This window comes from Mustela lutreola, chromosome 4, assembly GCF_030435805.1.
Source record: "Mustela lutreola isolate mMusLut2 chromosome 4, mMusLut2.pri, whole genome shotgun sequence".
NCBI lineage: Eukaryota > Metazoa > Chordata > Mammalia > Carnivora > Mustelidae > Mustela > Mustela lutreola.
In genome coordinates, this window is record NC_081293.1 from 55767959 (window position 1) to 55783313 (window position 15355).

The 15355-nt window shown below is 46.5% G+C and overlaps 1 protein-coding gene across 6 annotated transcripts in view; it reads left to right on the forward strand.

Annotated features, from left to right (window-relative positions):
* LRRC20 (leucine rich repeat containing 20) overlaps positions 1-15355 on the forward strand; it is a 111254-nt gene that overhangs the window by 1955 nt on the left and 93944 nt on the right. The window lies entirely within an intron of this gene.

Consider the following 15355-nt stretch of genomic DNA (forward strand, 5'->3'; position numbering starts at 1 on the left):
TGTTATTTTGATTCAAGTATGTGAAGGAAACCCAGATTCATGCAGATATGCAGTTGAAAAGAGAAACCCTCACAGAATCTTGGAAAGAGCCTCAGGGAACCCCCCCTCCATCCCCCAGGGATTTCCAGACCACATTTTGAGAACTGCTGCTCTAGATAGCATTGTCTCTGCCCAGACATATCCAAAATGGAATTGGAAGGAGAATCATGGGTACCACCAACGTAAGTACCCTCATTCCCATTTTTTGAATAAGGAAATTGAGGCTAAGAGATATTGAGTGTTCAGCCCAAGTAAAACAGCCACTACCTCACTACTGAGAGCACCAAGCAATTACTTAGTAAAGACACAAGCAAAAGAACTTAACACAGGGAAGCAAATATTGTGATTGGTGGTCAGGTTGGGCCAGAGCATGACATGGAACTGATTTTGTGGTGAGTGTCCAAGAATTCGGGAAAAAGAACCTCCTGCCTACTCTGCAGTGTGGAGGTCCCCAGAGCTGAAGGGGACTGAGCTCAACCTTGGAAGATTCAATGCTTCTGTGGTTTTGCATATGTCAAGACAAGGACAGAGTGCCTGGCTGGCTCAGTAGGTGGTAGAGTTTGCAACTCTAAATTCCAGCCCCACCTTGGGTCTAGAGATTACATAAGTAAATAAATCTTTTAAAAAGAGAGAGAGGGAGAGAGAGAGAGAAGGAGGCACTTTCTAGGGGGAAAAAAAGCTAAGGTACTAGTTTACATCCGTGTAAAGCTTGCAAAGTGTGTGATTACAACACACCCCCTCCTTGATCTCTCTTTGATTATAGATATCGGTGTGTTCTGGGAAGAACAGGAGAGCTTTCTGGCCAGAGATTGGGTTGGAATATGAAATGAAATGAAGTAAATAAGGTTGCCACCAGGGTACAATTTTGAAATTGTAGAGGCAGAGGGCGCCTGGGTGACTCAGTGGGTTAAAGCCTCTGCCTTTGGCTTGGGTCATGATCCCAGGGTCCTGGGATTGAGCCCCACATCGGGCTCTCTGCTCAGCGGGAAACCTGCTTCCCCCCACTCTCTCTGCCTGTCTCTCTGCCTACTTGTGATCCCTGTCTGTCAAATAAATAAATAAAATCTTAAAATAAAAAAAGAAAGAAAAAGAAATTGCAGAGGCAGAGATAGGGAAGTATCAACCGGTTTTTTAATTCATTTTGACAGGCTGCCTGGAGAACAGAAAGAAGCTCTTCCATTAACAGCTGGATGACCCCAGGCGAGATAGTACACTCTCTGAGCCTCATCCATATAATGGAGATAAATAACTCATCACCTCACTGAGTACTCCTGTTAGTTAAGCATATAAAGGGTTTAACAATTGTCTCCTAGAAAGGGCGTCCTGAGGAGTTCTGGTGTCTTCTTTCCCTAAATAGAAGGTATCATACTCACATATTCTGGTTTCTGGTTTGAAAATAAATGAGTGTGTGCACATGTGCATGTGGTTGTGTATGTACATGTATGCATGGATTTCATCACCTCTAGAGTACCCTAAAAAAACCCAAAACACTCAACTAATTTTTTCACACCCTTTCTGAAAACTTGCTCTTGTGTAACATCTTTATTGAAATATAATAATTTACCATCAACTTTAGCCTTTTAAAATATGCAATTCAGGGGTGCCTGGGTGGCTCAGTCTTTAAGCATCTGCCTTTGGCTCAGGTCATGATCCCAGGGTCCTAGGATTGAGCCCCGCATCCAGCCCCTTGCTCCTCAGGAAGCCTGCTTCTCCCTCTCCCACTCCCACTGCTATGTTCCTTCTCTTGCTGTGTCTCTCTCTGTCAAATAAATAAATAAAATCCTTTAAAAATAAAATAAAATAAAACATACAATTCAGTGGTTCTTAGTAAATTCACAAAGTCATTCAACTATCATCACCATTATCTACTTTCAGAACATTTTTTCACCCTGAAAAGATACTCGGTATCCATTAGCAGTAGCTCACATTTACCTCCAACCTCCTCAGCCCTAGGCAACCACTAATCTAGTTTCTGTTTATATAGGTTTCCCTGTTTTGTGACCGGTTTCTTCCATTTAGCGTATTTTCAAATTTCAACTATGGATAGCACATATCAGTACTTTGTTCCCTTTAATAGCTGTTACAAATTGCACTGCTATGAACATTTGTGTACAAGTGTTGTATGAGTATATGTGTTCAATTTTCTTGGTTATACACCTAGGGATGCAATTTTAACTGTAGCCTTAACCACTTGGAGAACTCTCGGGCTGTTTTTCAGAGTGGCTGCACCATTTCACGTTCTCAGGAATTGTGCATACAGGTTCCAATTTCTCCACATCTCTGCCAATACTTGTTATTAGCTGTCTACCTGATCATAGCTATCCTAGTGGGTGTGAAGAGGTATCTCTTTGTGGTTTTGATTTGCATTTCCCTGATGACTAATAGTATTGAGCTTCTTTTCATGTACCTATTGGTGTTCCAGAATATATCTTCTTTGGAGAAATGTCTATTCACATAATTTGCCCATTTGAAAATTGGGTTATTTGTCTTCTATTGAGTTTTAAGTTGTTCCAAAAACTAGAACCTCATCAGATATATGACTTGCAAATAATTTCATTCACTCTCTCTTTTTGCTTTTTTGATGGTAACCTTTGAGGCACAGAAGCTTTTAATTCAATAATGTCCTATTTGGTTTTTTTTTTTCCCTTTGGTTGCTTGTGCATTTGGTGGTGTCCTACCTAAGAAACCATTCCTGAATCGAAGATCACAAAAATTTATGCCCGTGTTTCTTTCTAAAAGGTTTATAATTTTAGCTCTTACTTATAGGTCTTGGCTCCATTTCAAGTTAATTTTTTATATATGGAGTGAGGTAGGGGTGCAGCTTCATTCTTTTGCATGTGGATAACCAGTCCATGTGGCACCATTTGTTGAAAAAGCTACTCTTTCCCCATTGAGTTGTCTTGGCAAACACTTACTTCTTAACCTGACATTCTCTGGGGAAATATACTCCCAGATGAGGAACTCAAGGAAGTGGGACCATTGTAGGTTGGCAGGAGTACTTTTAGAAGCAACTAAGTGGTAACTGTGATAGCAACTAATGTGCAGTGTCTCACCATTTTAAGTAATTGATGTATACTACTGCTTCATATACTCCTGACAACAACCCCATACAGTAGCCCCCATTATTATAACCTTTTTACAGACGGGGAACTGAAGCTCAAAGGAGTCGAATCCCTTACACAACAAATTACCCTAAAACCTGTGGCTTAAAAGAATACATATTTGGTATCTCTCAGTCTTTGAAGGTGAGGAACGTGAAAGCCACTTTCTCTTGAGGTTGCAATGAGACTGTTTGCCAGGTTTGTACTTATCTGAAAGCTTGATCGGGGTCAGAGGATTTGCTTCCAAGTTCATTCATGTGGTGGGGGATAGGAGGCCTCAGCTCTTCACTGTGTGGACCTCTCCAGAACCACTTAAGTGACATGTCCTTGTGACATGGCATCTGGCATCTTCCTGAGTGACTGCACTGCAGGAGGGAACAAGGAATGAGTTACAGGGAATCTCCCGACCTGGCCTTGACAGTCCCCTATCATGTCATTACTTCTGCATTCTGTTCATTAGAATTGAGTCACCAAGTAAGGCAAACATTCTCTGGGGAGGGAATTAGTTTCCTCCACTTGAAGGGAGACATATTTTAAAACCACCACACTTGCCCAAGGTCACAAAGATTATAAGTGTTTTAACAGGAGAAGCCCAGTATGCAAGCACTGATAAATTCCCGCTTGTACCACACTTGTTAGTGTTGCTTTGGCTAAAGAAATCGGGTGGCCAAGCCCAGAAGCAATGGAGGAGAGGAGGAGCCCACTCACCGGGAGATAGAATTTGCTGGGAACTGCCAATGTAACAGTCTAGCACAATGCACAATGCACTGCCTTTTATCTCCCTGAAATAATCAAGTCTTTTGGAGTTGTCTTTTCCAACTTGCTTTGTCTCTGTTTCCTTGGGTTTACTGTTTTTAAGCCCCTTTTCAGGTTAGAAACATCCCCCACATGCCCAGTGATCTTCGGCTGTCCGTTCACAAGGGGCTAACATACTTAAAGGACACTCTGAGGTAGGAGGGAGGCTTGTCTCAGGGTGAGAGTCTCTGTGCAGTCATCAGATCCAGACCAGCTATTTCGGAGGGGGGTAAGGGGGTCCCCTAAATGTCAGTAGCTATAGATATTTTATCATCTGCTGGTCAGTGTTACCCAAAAAGCAGCCTTTATTTTCCTGCCTGGGAAATGGACACTGGGGCCTGGGTTCTGAAAGCCAAGTGGGGGCCAGGCAGGGAGTAGGGACTCTCTCCATTCAGAATACAGACTCAGTTTCTTTTACTCCAGCATCTTCCCGAAGCCACACATGGAGTGTGTCTCTGAAGCCCCAGGTGTCCCCAAGTCCTGCTCTATCTCTTGTTCCACTTCTCTCAAAGGTAAGCCTCCCATCCCCTGTGGGTGTCCTGGAGCGAAAGGTGCTTGGCTGGATAGGATAGTGGAAGAGATGTGGGGGTTCCAGCTGATCCTTTTTTTTTTTTTAAGATTTTATTTATCTATTAGAGATGACAAGTAGGCAGAGAGGCAGGCAGAAGGGTGGCGGGGGTGGGGGAAGCAGGCCCCCTGCTGAGCAGAGAGCCCAAAGATGTGGGGCTCCACCCCAGGACCCTGAGATCATGACCTGAGCTGAAGGCAGAGGCTTAACCCACTGAGCCACCCAGGTGCCCCCAAGCTGTTCCTTTTAAAGACTTTAAGCCAGTCTTTCTCTCTCCAGCCATACCTTGCATCCTTGACCCCAGAGGTACCTGGAGCCATGGATCTGTAGGCCTTCCTGGAATGCTGATATTGTTAGCTGCTCCCCCCGCCCCACTTTCCCACTCTGTTGGGTCAGTCGCCCTACATCTGTCTGCATTCCAACTTCCAGAATGTTGTTGCTCTCTCTGGTCCTTGGCCATATCCTGTCCTGACTTCTTAGTCCTTATGGGTTTTTGCTTTAAAAAGAAAATTCCTCCAGTGCTACTTTGGGGGGTGTCTAATGGGAAAACAATAATAGCTAAACCTGTATGTTTCCCTGGTTTCATTTAAAGAACACATGTTTTTAAATAGTCTATCAGTTAGGAGTCTGTTGTGGTAACAGAAGAGGTTTATTCAGAGGAGAGGGTGCTTAAAACAAACTGGGTGTGCTCTAGGAGGGGGGTCCAGGCTGGACCTCCAGGAATGACCCTCAGAACCCTATAGAACCGACCCTCCGGGAAGGCCACTACCTGGACTGGAGTCAGGAGGCTGGGGAGTAAGCAGCTACTGGCCCAACCGCCAGCCCCACTGTAGCCCCTATTAGGGATCACAGAGCTCTTGTTGGACTGGTGGCTTCAAAGCCACACCAGACCTACTAGATCCATCCAGATAACGGATGTCTGGGGCAACAATGCTGCACCTCCCTCCCCACCTAATCAGTTCTGAATTCAAGCTTTGTGTGAAGGCATCTGCTGGTATAACCCCAATCCCCGAAACAAACATCTGGGGGTCTTGCTGTAAAGAAACATGAAAATGCCATTTTTTAAGCTTTCAAGCCTCTTCATTGTGAGAAGGCACAGCAGAAGGACATTAGAACTGGCGTTGAGTGCACCAATCTGTCTATCCTCCATGAAGGGTAAGGAAATGTGTATGAACATTTTGTAACTGGACACTAGGATTCATTCCCACTGCTCTTCTCACCTCCCCTAATATCCTTTCTCCTAGCCCTTAATTAAGGGTTAAACTCCAGGGGCATCCCCTCTTGCCTTTGGTCAGAGGTTTGCAGCCTTTTTCTATAAGAGGTCAGAGAGTAAATATTCTAGGATTCGCAAGCTAGATGGTCTCTGTCACAAATATTCAACTTTATTTTTGTAGCAAGAGGGAAGCCAGAGACCACGCGGGGACAAACAAGTGTGGGTCCAGTAAGACTTACTTTCTTTCTTTTTTTTAAATTTATTTGACAGAGAGGGAGACACAGCCAGAGAGGGAACACAAGCAGGGGGAGTGGGAGAGGGAAAAGCAGGCTTCCTGCCAAGCAGGGAGCCGATGTGGAGCTCGATCCTAGGACCCTGGGATCATGAGCAGAGCTGAAGGCAGACGCTTAATGACTGAGCTGCCCAGGCACCCCCCAGTAAGATTTTAACAAAAGCAGGCAGCCAAGGCACCTGGGTGGCTCAGATGGTTAAGCGTCTGTCTTGGGCTCAGTCATGATCTCAGGGTCCTGGAATCAAGCCCCACATCAGGAGGTGGAGGAGCCTGCTTCTCCCTCTCTCTCTGCCCCTCCCCCTGCTTGTGCTCTCTGGCTCTGTCAAATAAATAAATAAAATCTTTAAACAATGATGATAAAAAAGCAGGCAAGCAGAGAGCTGGATTTGGCCCACGGACCAGTTTGTAGACTCCCATATTTGCTCATACTGTCCTTTAACAAATCCTTTTTTTTTTTTTTTAAGGTTATTCATTTATTTGTTTGACAGAGAGAGAGAGAGAGAGAGCGCACAAGCAGGGGAAGTGGTAGGCAAAGGGAGAGGAAGAAGCAGGCTCCCTGCCAAGCGGGGAGCCCGATGCGGGGCTTGATCCCAGGATCCTGGGATCATGACCTGAGCCAAAAGCAGTTGCTCAACCAACTGGGCCACCTAGGCACCCCTGTCCTTTAACAAATCTTTAATGAGCACCTACTATGTGTAGGGTACTTTCTCGGGGAGGGGATATGGCAGTAAACAAGATAGAGGTGCCCCAGGTCCCATGGAGTGTAAGAACATCCTACCTAGAGTGATGGTCTCCTCCACCCACCACCCCCACCTCCAGCCCACACTCTTATTCAATACTCCATTTAGGTTGACCTTCCTTGACTTTCCTCTCCCCAGCCAGTGTCGGTTCCCTCCCTCCAAGCGCCCGCAGTGCCCTGTGCACACTGAGATCACTTGTACCCACCTTGTGCAGGGGTGCTGTTTGCTTCTGCTTCTGGTCCCCTGCAGGACTGCTAACTCTGCAAGGACAAGGACTTCCTTGCCTCGCATTCCCCGGGGACCTGGCTCAGAACCAGCCTGTGGTCTGTACATGCTGAGCTGATTTTAAAAAGCTTCTGTGGAAGCTAAGGTATAAACAGGAGACAGTTGAGGGCCATTTGGTCTAGTGTGGCTCTCCCAATGCAGATGAGAATTTTTGTTTCTCAGTTGCATGATGGTGTAATTGACACGCACTTCTCTCAAATTGTGCATGCCTCTGAGTTTTAAGGAATGTTTCCATTTATGCAAACACCAAGATACAGAACATTTCATTACACCCAGAAGTTCTCAACCTTTTTGCAATCAACCCTCCCATCAAAGCCCAAACCCCAGGTAAGAATCACTGTTTTACTTCCTATCACAATTGATTCACTTTGTTTGTTCTAAAACTTTGTATAAATGGAATCATACCACATGTATTGTTTCAGATGTCACTTCTTCATGAGGCATAACGTTTTGCTTCTATGAGTAGTTCATTCCTTTTTATGACCGAGTAGTAGTCCTTGTGGATATACCACAGTCTGTCAGATCAGAATTTGAAGATACCTCTCTGCCTCCTCCCCTAGAGCTTACCATGGGGGACTAAGAGGGTCTCATGGCTCAAATATGCTAGCTGGGTATTATCACAGAATGAGGTTATCTAGATGGTTCAGGATTGGGAAGCTGCCAGGGCAATCGTGACCCCATTGCCACTGAACATGCAAATTATTGATCGAACATGCAAAATATACCACATTTGGGCAGCCCTTTCTTGGAATGGTTAACATGCACTGATATAATTGGGGTTGCAAAAAACGGAACTTGCCTGGATATGCCCAAGCCGGGGATATCCTTCCTAGAGTCTACTATTTCAGTGGTTAGCCACCTGGGCTTTCCAAAACTCATTCCTTCTCCCTGCATTTATCTGATGCCCGTGTTCCTTCTGGTTCTACCTTCCCCAAGGGCAGAGGGAGGCCTGTCCTCTGTAATGAGGCCACCCACACAAGATCTGTATTGTCATAAGTAAGGATAATCACTCCTTACCTTTGGTTAACACTTTGCCCCTTTCAAAGCACTTTCAGACCATCATCCCACGTAAGCTGAGCCACAGCCCTATGATGGAGGCAAGCTGCTTATTATTCTCACCTACGTTTTACAGATAAAGAAACTGAGGTTCAAAGAGGCTATGACTTCACTGAAGCCATGCAGCCAGGACCCATGGAGCTGGGACCAGTGTTCCTGCTCCTGGCTAGCCATCCTGCGCATCTCTTCCTTCAGCTTGGGTGAAGGTGCCCCTTGGGTACTTGTTCTTTATCGTCACATTTCTGAGTGTACTAGGCAATGAACAGCATCTATTTCCGGAGCTCCTGAAATGTAAGAGACAGAATGTGTTAGAAAGTGATAATAATCACAGATCACTTTTATGGGCATCCGGGCTGAGTCAGGTGCTGTATCAGGCCTTCTAGAGATCTTATCTCTATATTCCCACTGCCATACAAGGTAGGTTTTATTATGCATGTTTTACAGATGAGGGAGCAGCCTTAGAGAAACTAGCTTGCCCAAGGTCACCTGCTGTATCTCTAGAAATTCTCTAGCCTCTTGTTGTGATCGGAACGGTCTCCAGTGGACAGGCTTTCATGTGCCTTAATTCCAGTGCTGGGTTTCCCACCTGCTGTTGTATGACCGTGAGCTTTGAAGCCATTCTGTCCTCCAAAAGAGGAGCGGGTGACCCCCCACCCATACTCAGACTCTTCTTCTAAGGATTACATGTCAGGCCCAGCCAAGGTTTGGCCAACAAGCCAGGTGATTAGGCACCAATCCAGATCCAAGAAGGTGCTGGGGGCCAGGAGGCTGGGAGAAGAGGGGCAGTTGGTGTAGCAGCGTGTGTGACTGTTGGGCATGCCAGAGGGGCTGGGCCTCAGCATTTCCTTCTCGGGAGGTTTTGTCGGGTGATGCCAACAGAAGTCTGTAGCTGTAACTTCAGAAAGTGAGGTTGGGTTGTTCAAGGTTACTTCAACAGAATGAAGTCCTCCATCAAAGCCAGTTTACTCTCTGCCTGTTTACTACAGTTCAACACCTGCCTTGCCTGTCTTTCTCCCTCTCCATCCCAATATTAAATGGAAGATTCTTCATGGTACAGTCCTCCCCGTATGACCCCAGACCTGCAGGGAAAAAGCAGGCAGGACACTTAATGCCACACCACATCCATTGGTATGTTCTGGTTCTGATAGCTTGAGGTCCAACCAGAGAGAGCACTTTTGACATGGAAATGTACTGTCATCCAAACAGTGAATGACGTGCCATGCCCTGTGCCAGCCACAGCCCAATGGCAAAGCACGCACAGTGTACACAGCCTGAGAATCAGGAGCCAAGAATGGGTGCCTGCCATGTTGGAGCAAGAGGTACTCTGCCCCAGGGAGCTCTGCTCTCTTTTGGTGGAGCCCAATGTTTGGTTTCCTCTCCTCTCCTCTCCTTCCTCTCCCCTCCTCTCCCTTTCCCTCCCCTCCCCTTCCCTTTTCTTTTGTTTAAAGATTTTACTTATTTACTTGAGAGAGTGAGTGACAGAGAGAATCCGAAGCCGACTCCCCACTGAGCACAGAGCCCTATGTGGGGCTCCATCCCACATCCTCGAGATCACAACCTGAGGGGAAACCAAGAGTTGGACACTCACCTGACTGAGCCATCCAGGACACAATGGGAGCTCTTTTTTTTTTTTTTTTTTTAATCCTCAGTGGGAATCCTTTTTTTTTTTTTTTTAAAGATTTTATTTATTCATTTACAGAGAGATCACAAGTAGGCAGAGCAGCAGGCAGAGAGAGAAGGGGGGAAGCAGGCTCCCTGTCGAACAGAGAGCCAGACACGGGGTTTGATCCCAGGACCCTGAGATCATGACCTAAGCTAAAGGCAGAAGCTTAACCCACCGAGCCACTCAGGTGCGTCAGTGGGAAACCTTTTATGATGACTAGGTGCTGTCAGATTCAGGATGAAAGTCTCGACTCCGGGGATCTGATTGTCCATTCAGGCTCTTAACAAGAGTCCTGGCCTCCATCTCTCCATCAGCTAATTCATTCAGAAACATTTGCTCAGATCCTGGTTTGGCCCCAGCTCTCAGTTCAGGGGTGGACAAGAACAGACCTCATGGAGCTTCTGTCCAGCTATGGGACATACCTGTCTTGGTGACACCTCCTTGCATCTAGGTCTTCCGGCTTAGTTCGGATGAGGATTATTCATCCTTCCACTCTGAATTCACCTAGAAGCTCTGGGGCAGCATTGATGGGAAATGCACACTGAGTTATGTCACCACTCTCTCTCCCATGGCTTGCCATTATTCTTAGAATCTTGCGGAAGGCCCTGCATGGTCTGGCCTCAGCCCTTTCATATCTCTGTCTCGTTCTTGTGTTCCCGTTCCTCACATGGACCACACTCCCTCTCATGACAGGGCCTTTGCATGAGCCATTCCCTTTGCCTGGTTGATCTCTGTGGTGAACAGATTTTAAGGGGACCACCATGATGCTCATCTCCTGGCCTTCACATCCTTGAGAATATGGCAAAGGCAATGGAATGTCCCCGCTGGGATTATGTTAGGTATGACTCCATCTCACTAGTGGACTCACTTTAGGGTCCTTCCCTACCTCCATCTCTGTCACTCTGGCTCTCACTGGCTTTGGAGAAGCAAGCTTCCGTGAGTCCTGCTGCCACAAGAAAACGAGGTCTGCCAAAGCCTGAACGTGCTTGGAAGTGGATCCTTCCCCAGTCAGCCCTCCATGTGAGAATGCAGCCCCGCATCATACCTGATGGCAGCTTTGCCAAAGACCCAGCAAAGCCATGCCAGGACTCCCGACCCACAGAAACTATGAGACAATAAATGTGTTGTTTTAAGTCAGTAAATTTTTATTTAAAAAAAGAAAGCTGTATAAATGTGTTTCTATTTTCTGTGTGCAGCATAGAAAACCAATATATTCTCCAATATTCACCTAGTTGACTTCTACTCATTCCTTATCATTCCCATCCCACTCGGATGCATTTTCTCAGGGCAGCCTTCCCTTTCCTGTCTGCCAGGGCCCAGTGTCCTATTAGTGGCTCTCAGGTCATTGTGTGCCTCACCTGGATGACATGTCCAGTTACAGCTGTGTGATTAATTACTATCTGCCCCTTCACTGGACTGTCAGGTCCAAGAAAGCAGCCTATCATGGTCTCTGCTTTTCCCCAGGGACTAGCACAGCGCCTGGCCCATGAGCAGATTCAGTAACGCTCTGGTGGATAAATAAATAATTTATCAGGAGGAGTCAGGACAAGTGTGTTTCTCTTGGAAGCTCCAGGCTCCCTTCTCCTTTCAGAAGAATGTCTTGTATTTTGATCACCAGGCAACTCTCTTAACAATGTCTTCCTTTTGAGTTCCTACTTGGAGGACAGAAAATACAGGGGGAGAAAGGAGGGGTAGGTAAGGTGAACTTCAGCTTGGCAGTTCCGGGAAGGTCCACAAAATGCCAAATAGCTTGCCCCCATAAGAGATAGATAGGTAAGTACATGGTGCTAGGGACTGACAGGGTTGTCTCCACTCTCCCCCCAACCCATGTGCTGAAGTTCTAACCTCAGATACAGTATTGTATTTGGAGATGGGACCTCAGCCCGGATTCCTTGAGGCTGCCTGGATGTCCCTCAATTAAGGTTAAAGGAGGTCATAAATGTAAGGCTTCAGTCCATAGGGCTGAAGAGGAAGAGATACCAGAACTCTCTCTCTGCCATGTGAGAATGCAGTAAGAAGGCAGCTGTCTACTGCCAGGAAGAGAGTCCTCAAATCAAAATCAAGTCAAACTGGCATCTTCCTCTTGAACTTCCCTCTTGAACTTACTGACTGTAAGACAATACATTTCTGTTGTCTAAGTCACCCAATCCATGGTATTTTTGTTCTGGAAGCCTGAACAGATTAAGACATGGGGTTATCAGGAGGCAGTTTATGCTATAAATATAAGGTTGAGGAACCTGAGTTTAGGCGTGTGTTCTCTCGTATCTTCAACTGGACTTTTTCTGTCTCCTCTGATTTTTTTTTTTTTTTCAACATCAGAGTTTAAGCATGCCCAAGTCTCTATAGCTTTAAACATCCCTCTCTGGGTCCCAGCGCCCTTCCTAGTGATAGCCATGTTTTCCTTCCCACCTTCCAGCCAAGCTTCTGGCATTGTCTACACTTGGGGGATTAGCACACTCTCATTTCTGTGTATTCACTTTTCTGTCCCTTCAGCTGGGCTTCCACCCCGCAATAGCTTGGAATCTGCTTTGCTGTTACATCCATCAGACTCCCTTCGGTCCTCATCTGTTCTTTTTCTCAGCCCGCCCTCCTCCTCTGAGTTTCTGGACACTGTTCTCTTCTGCTTCCCTTTATCTCTTCCTGGCATCTCCTTTGCCATCTTCATCTGCCCTCTGCTACCCTACTGCCCCACATGGAAATGTTGATATTCTCCAGGTTTTGTCCTTGGTCCCCTTCCTTTCTCACCGGGGAGCCGTCCCACTCCTTTTGCTCCAGCATCCGCTGAGGGTTCCCACACCTCCACATCCGCTGAGGGCTCCCACACCAAGGAATCTTCAGCCCAGATTCCTTGAGGCTGCTTGGATGTCCCTCAAACACTGTATGTCCTGTAAGCCAAGCCTACTGCTCCCCCTCCTCCCACCCAGCTCCAAGTCCTCTCCCCTCCCGCACATCATTTCCTGGAACATGGCATCGTCATCCTCAGATTGCTCCAGTCAGAGACTTCAGGTTAACCTCCATTCCTTTTTTCTCTCATTCCTCAACTCTAGTCAGGCACAGTGACCTGACTTGTCGGCTTCCTAAATATTTACGTGCACCCATCCATTTCTATCTCCTCTGCCTCTTCGTCCCATATAGAGACCCTGAAGGACTCCAGTGTATCTGTTGCTGCTATATGGCAGGATTTAAACAGGCAAAGGGAAAAGTAGAATGGGTGCACTGAGGAAGTGATCTTTCACTCTTTCTAAAGCTGTAGGAGAGAAGTGGATTGATGTCTGGAGGTGCAGGGTTTTTAGTGGATTTTTAATGAATTCTGTGCCATTGGAGGCACTCAAGGAGAGGATACTATAGTGTGGTCTACTGCTTTGGGTGTGACGTGGGGCTGGACCCAACGTGGCACTTTGGTGAACACATCTGGCTCACAGATGTGTTCTATTTGGCTCATGAATGGTTCAGAATTGTTTAATGAGTTTCCAACATTCAAAACCCAGGTGGCTCAGTTGGTTAAGCATCTGCCTTAGGCTCAGGTCATAATCCCAGAGTCTCAAGATCGAGTCACACGTCAGGCTCCCTGCTCCACAGGGTGTCTGCTTCTCCTTCTGCCCCTCTCCAACTCATGTTCTCTTTCTCTCTCTCTTTCTCTAATAAATAAATAAAATCTTTAAGAAATCAATAACACAGTTTGCTTTTAAATTAAAAAAAAAACATGGAAATTTAAAGATAAGAAAACGGATTTTTAGCTTTTCTGGAAAAGTCGGAATTAGCAATTCCGGGACCGAGCCCAGGGTCAAGACTGGGAGATGGCTTAACAGCTGCTGCATCTGATGGACTGTTCCCCACAGTGTCTACTTGTGGCTTCAGTCACTCATGCTACTGCCTGGACCCTGGAAGCATCTGAGTTTGCTAAACCCGAACTAGATATTCCCCTGTTTCCATCCAGCCTGGGATTTTACACTACCATATTTCAGCAATGGAGAAAGTTCCCTTGGGATTTCCTCGCAGCTCGGCCATGTCACTAGTCCCGGAAAGTCCCCCTTCCCTTGTCTCTGCAGTAAGAAGTGTAACTGGACCTGTCTGCTTTTTGCCTTTACCCACCACATCCCTTTCCTGTCCACCCCACTAGTGTTCCTGTTCCAAATACTCTTCTGGTTGAGGTCTTCTGTTCTCTGTGGTCCACTCAGCTCTAATAGCGTGGCTCTTCGAAGCCCAGCCTTTTCAGGTATTTTGGTTAGAGGATGTGTGCCCATGTCTCACCGGAGGTTACGTAACTCGCAGAGTGAGACATTGCAAGATAGATGAGTGGGGATGTTCTTATACGAGGTTCAGAATGTCTGCTAATGGATGCAGGGGAGCGAATGACCATCCAAGGAGATGCTAGACTGGTTAGAAATGCTTTCAGCCACAGATAAGAGAAACGGCTCCTCAAAATCCTGAGTCAAAGCCATGTGACAGAATGTCCAGAGTTCTGAGGTTGCTGGAGTGGGTTCAGGGCCACTGTCACAGTCAGAGCTGGCAGCCGAGGTTGTAGCTATCATAGTCACACTCAAGGCAGGAAGAAAATGGTCTCATTTTATCAGGAAAGCAAACACTTGCCCAAATACCTTCAGCTGATTTCTGTTTTTATTTCACTGCCGTGGTGGGTGTCCTTCCGAAAAAGATTGGTCGGAGCCCTGAGCACCAGGACCTAAGAATATGACCTTATTTGGAGACTGCAACTTGAAAGAGGTAGTCAAGATAAAAAGAGGTCATTCGGGTGGGTTCTAACCCCATATGACTGTGTCCCTGTAAAATAGGGAAATTTGGACAGAGAGGCACAGGAGGAAGGTGATGTGAAGGAACAGTGGAAGAAGGTGGCCATCTACAGGCCAAGGAGAGAGAGCTGGAGGAGAGCCTTCCCGCACAGCCCTCACAAGGAGCCAGTCCTGCGACACTGCAGCAGTACTGTGTGACAGTAAATGTCCACTGTTCAAGCTACCAGTCTATGGCACCTTGTCATGGCAGCCCTACAAAATGGACACAATCGAGCAGACCATGACACATGGCTCCCTCTGGTTTCAACAGAGGCAGGAAGGCAAGGACTTCATTGACATAGAGCTGCCCCGAACAAAATGGGATTCTGCTGATGAGAAAAAAGAAGACAGTGGATGTTGGAATGGGTGCCAGTAGCATCTGCCGATATCCTGTGGAGTCAGGGACAAGAAAAGCTGGTCTACAAGAAAGGGTGAAGAGAATGGATGCATTAATAATTTCCCGCCCCACTGATGAACAAAGAATTGGTTAATAAGCATTCCCAAGCCTGTAGGGTCACCAGCCCCCTTCTAGGTAGAGGTTATTTCCATTGTCGATCTCTGGCCTTCCCTCGAGCCATAAGTAGCCATAAGTAGACTGTGGATACAAGATCTATGCTTATGAGCCATGTTTCCCTGGGCCCCAGTAGTCTGAGCATGAAAAGCAAGGTTTATTTCTTTGGCTTGGTCCCCACCTACTGAACTGTAGGCTGCCCGCATCCCAAATCCCTCCCTTGGGCAGAGATGCTAATTGTTCCCTAGTATCCATTGCCCCTTCCTCTTTTCCATAATGAAATCTACAAGTTTTAACTGAGCACT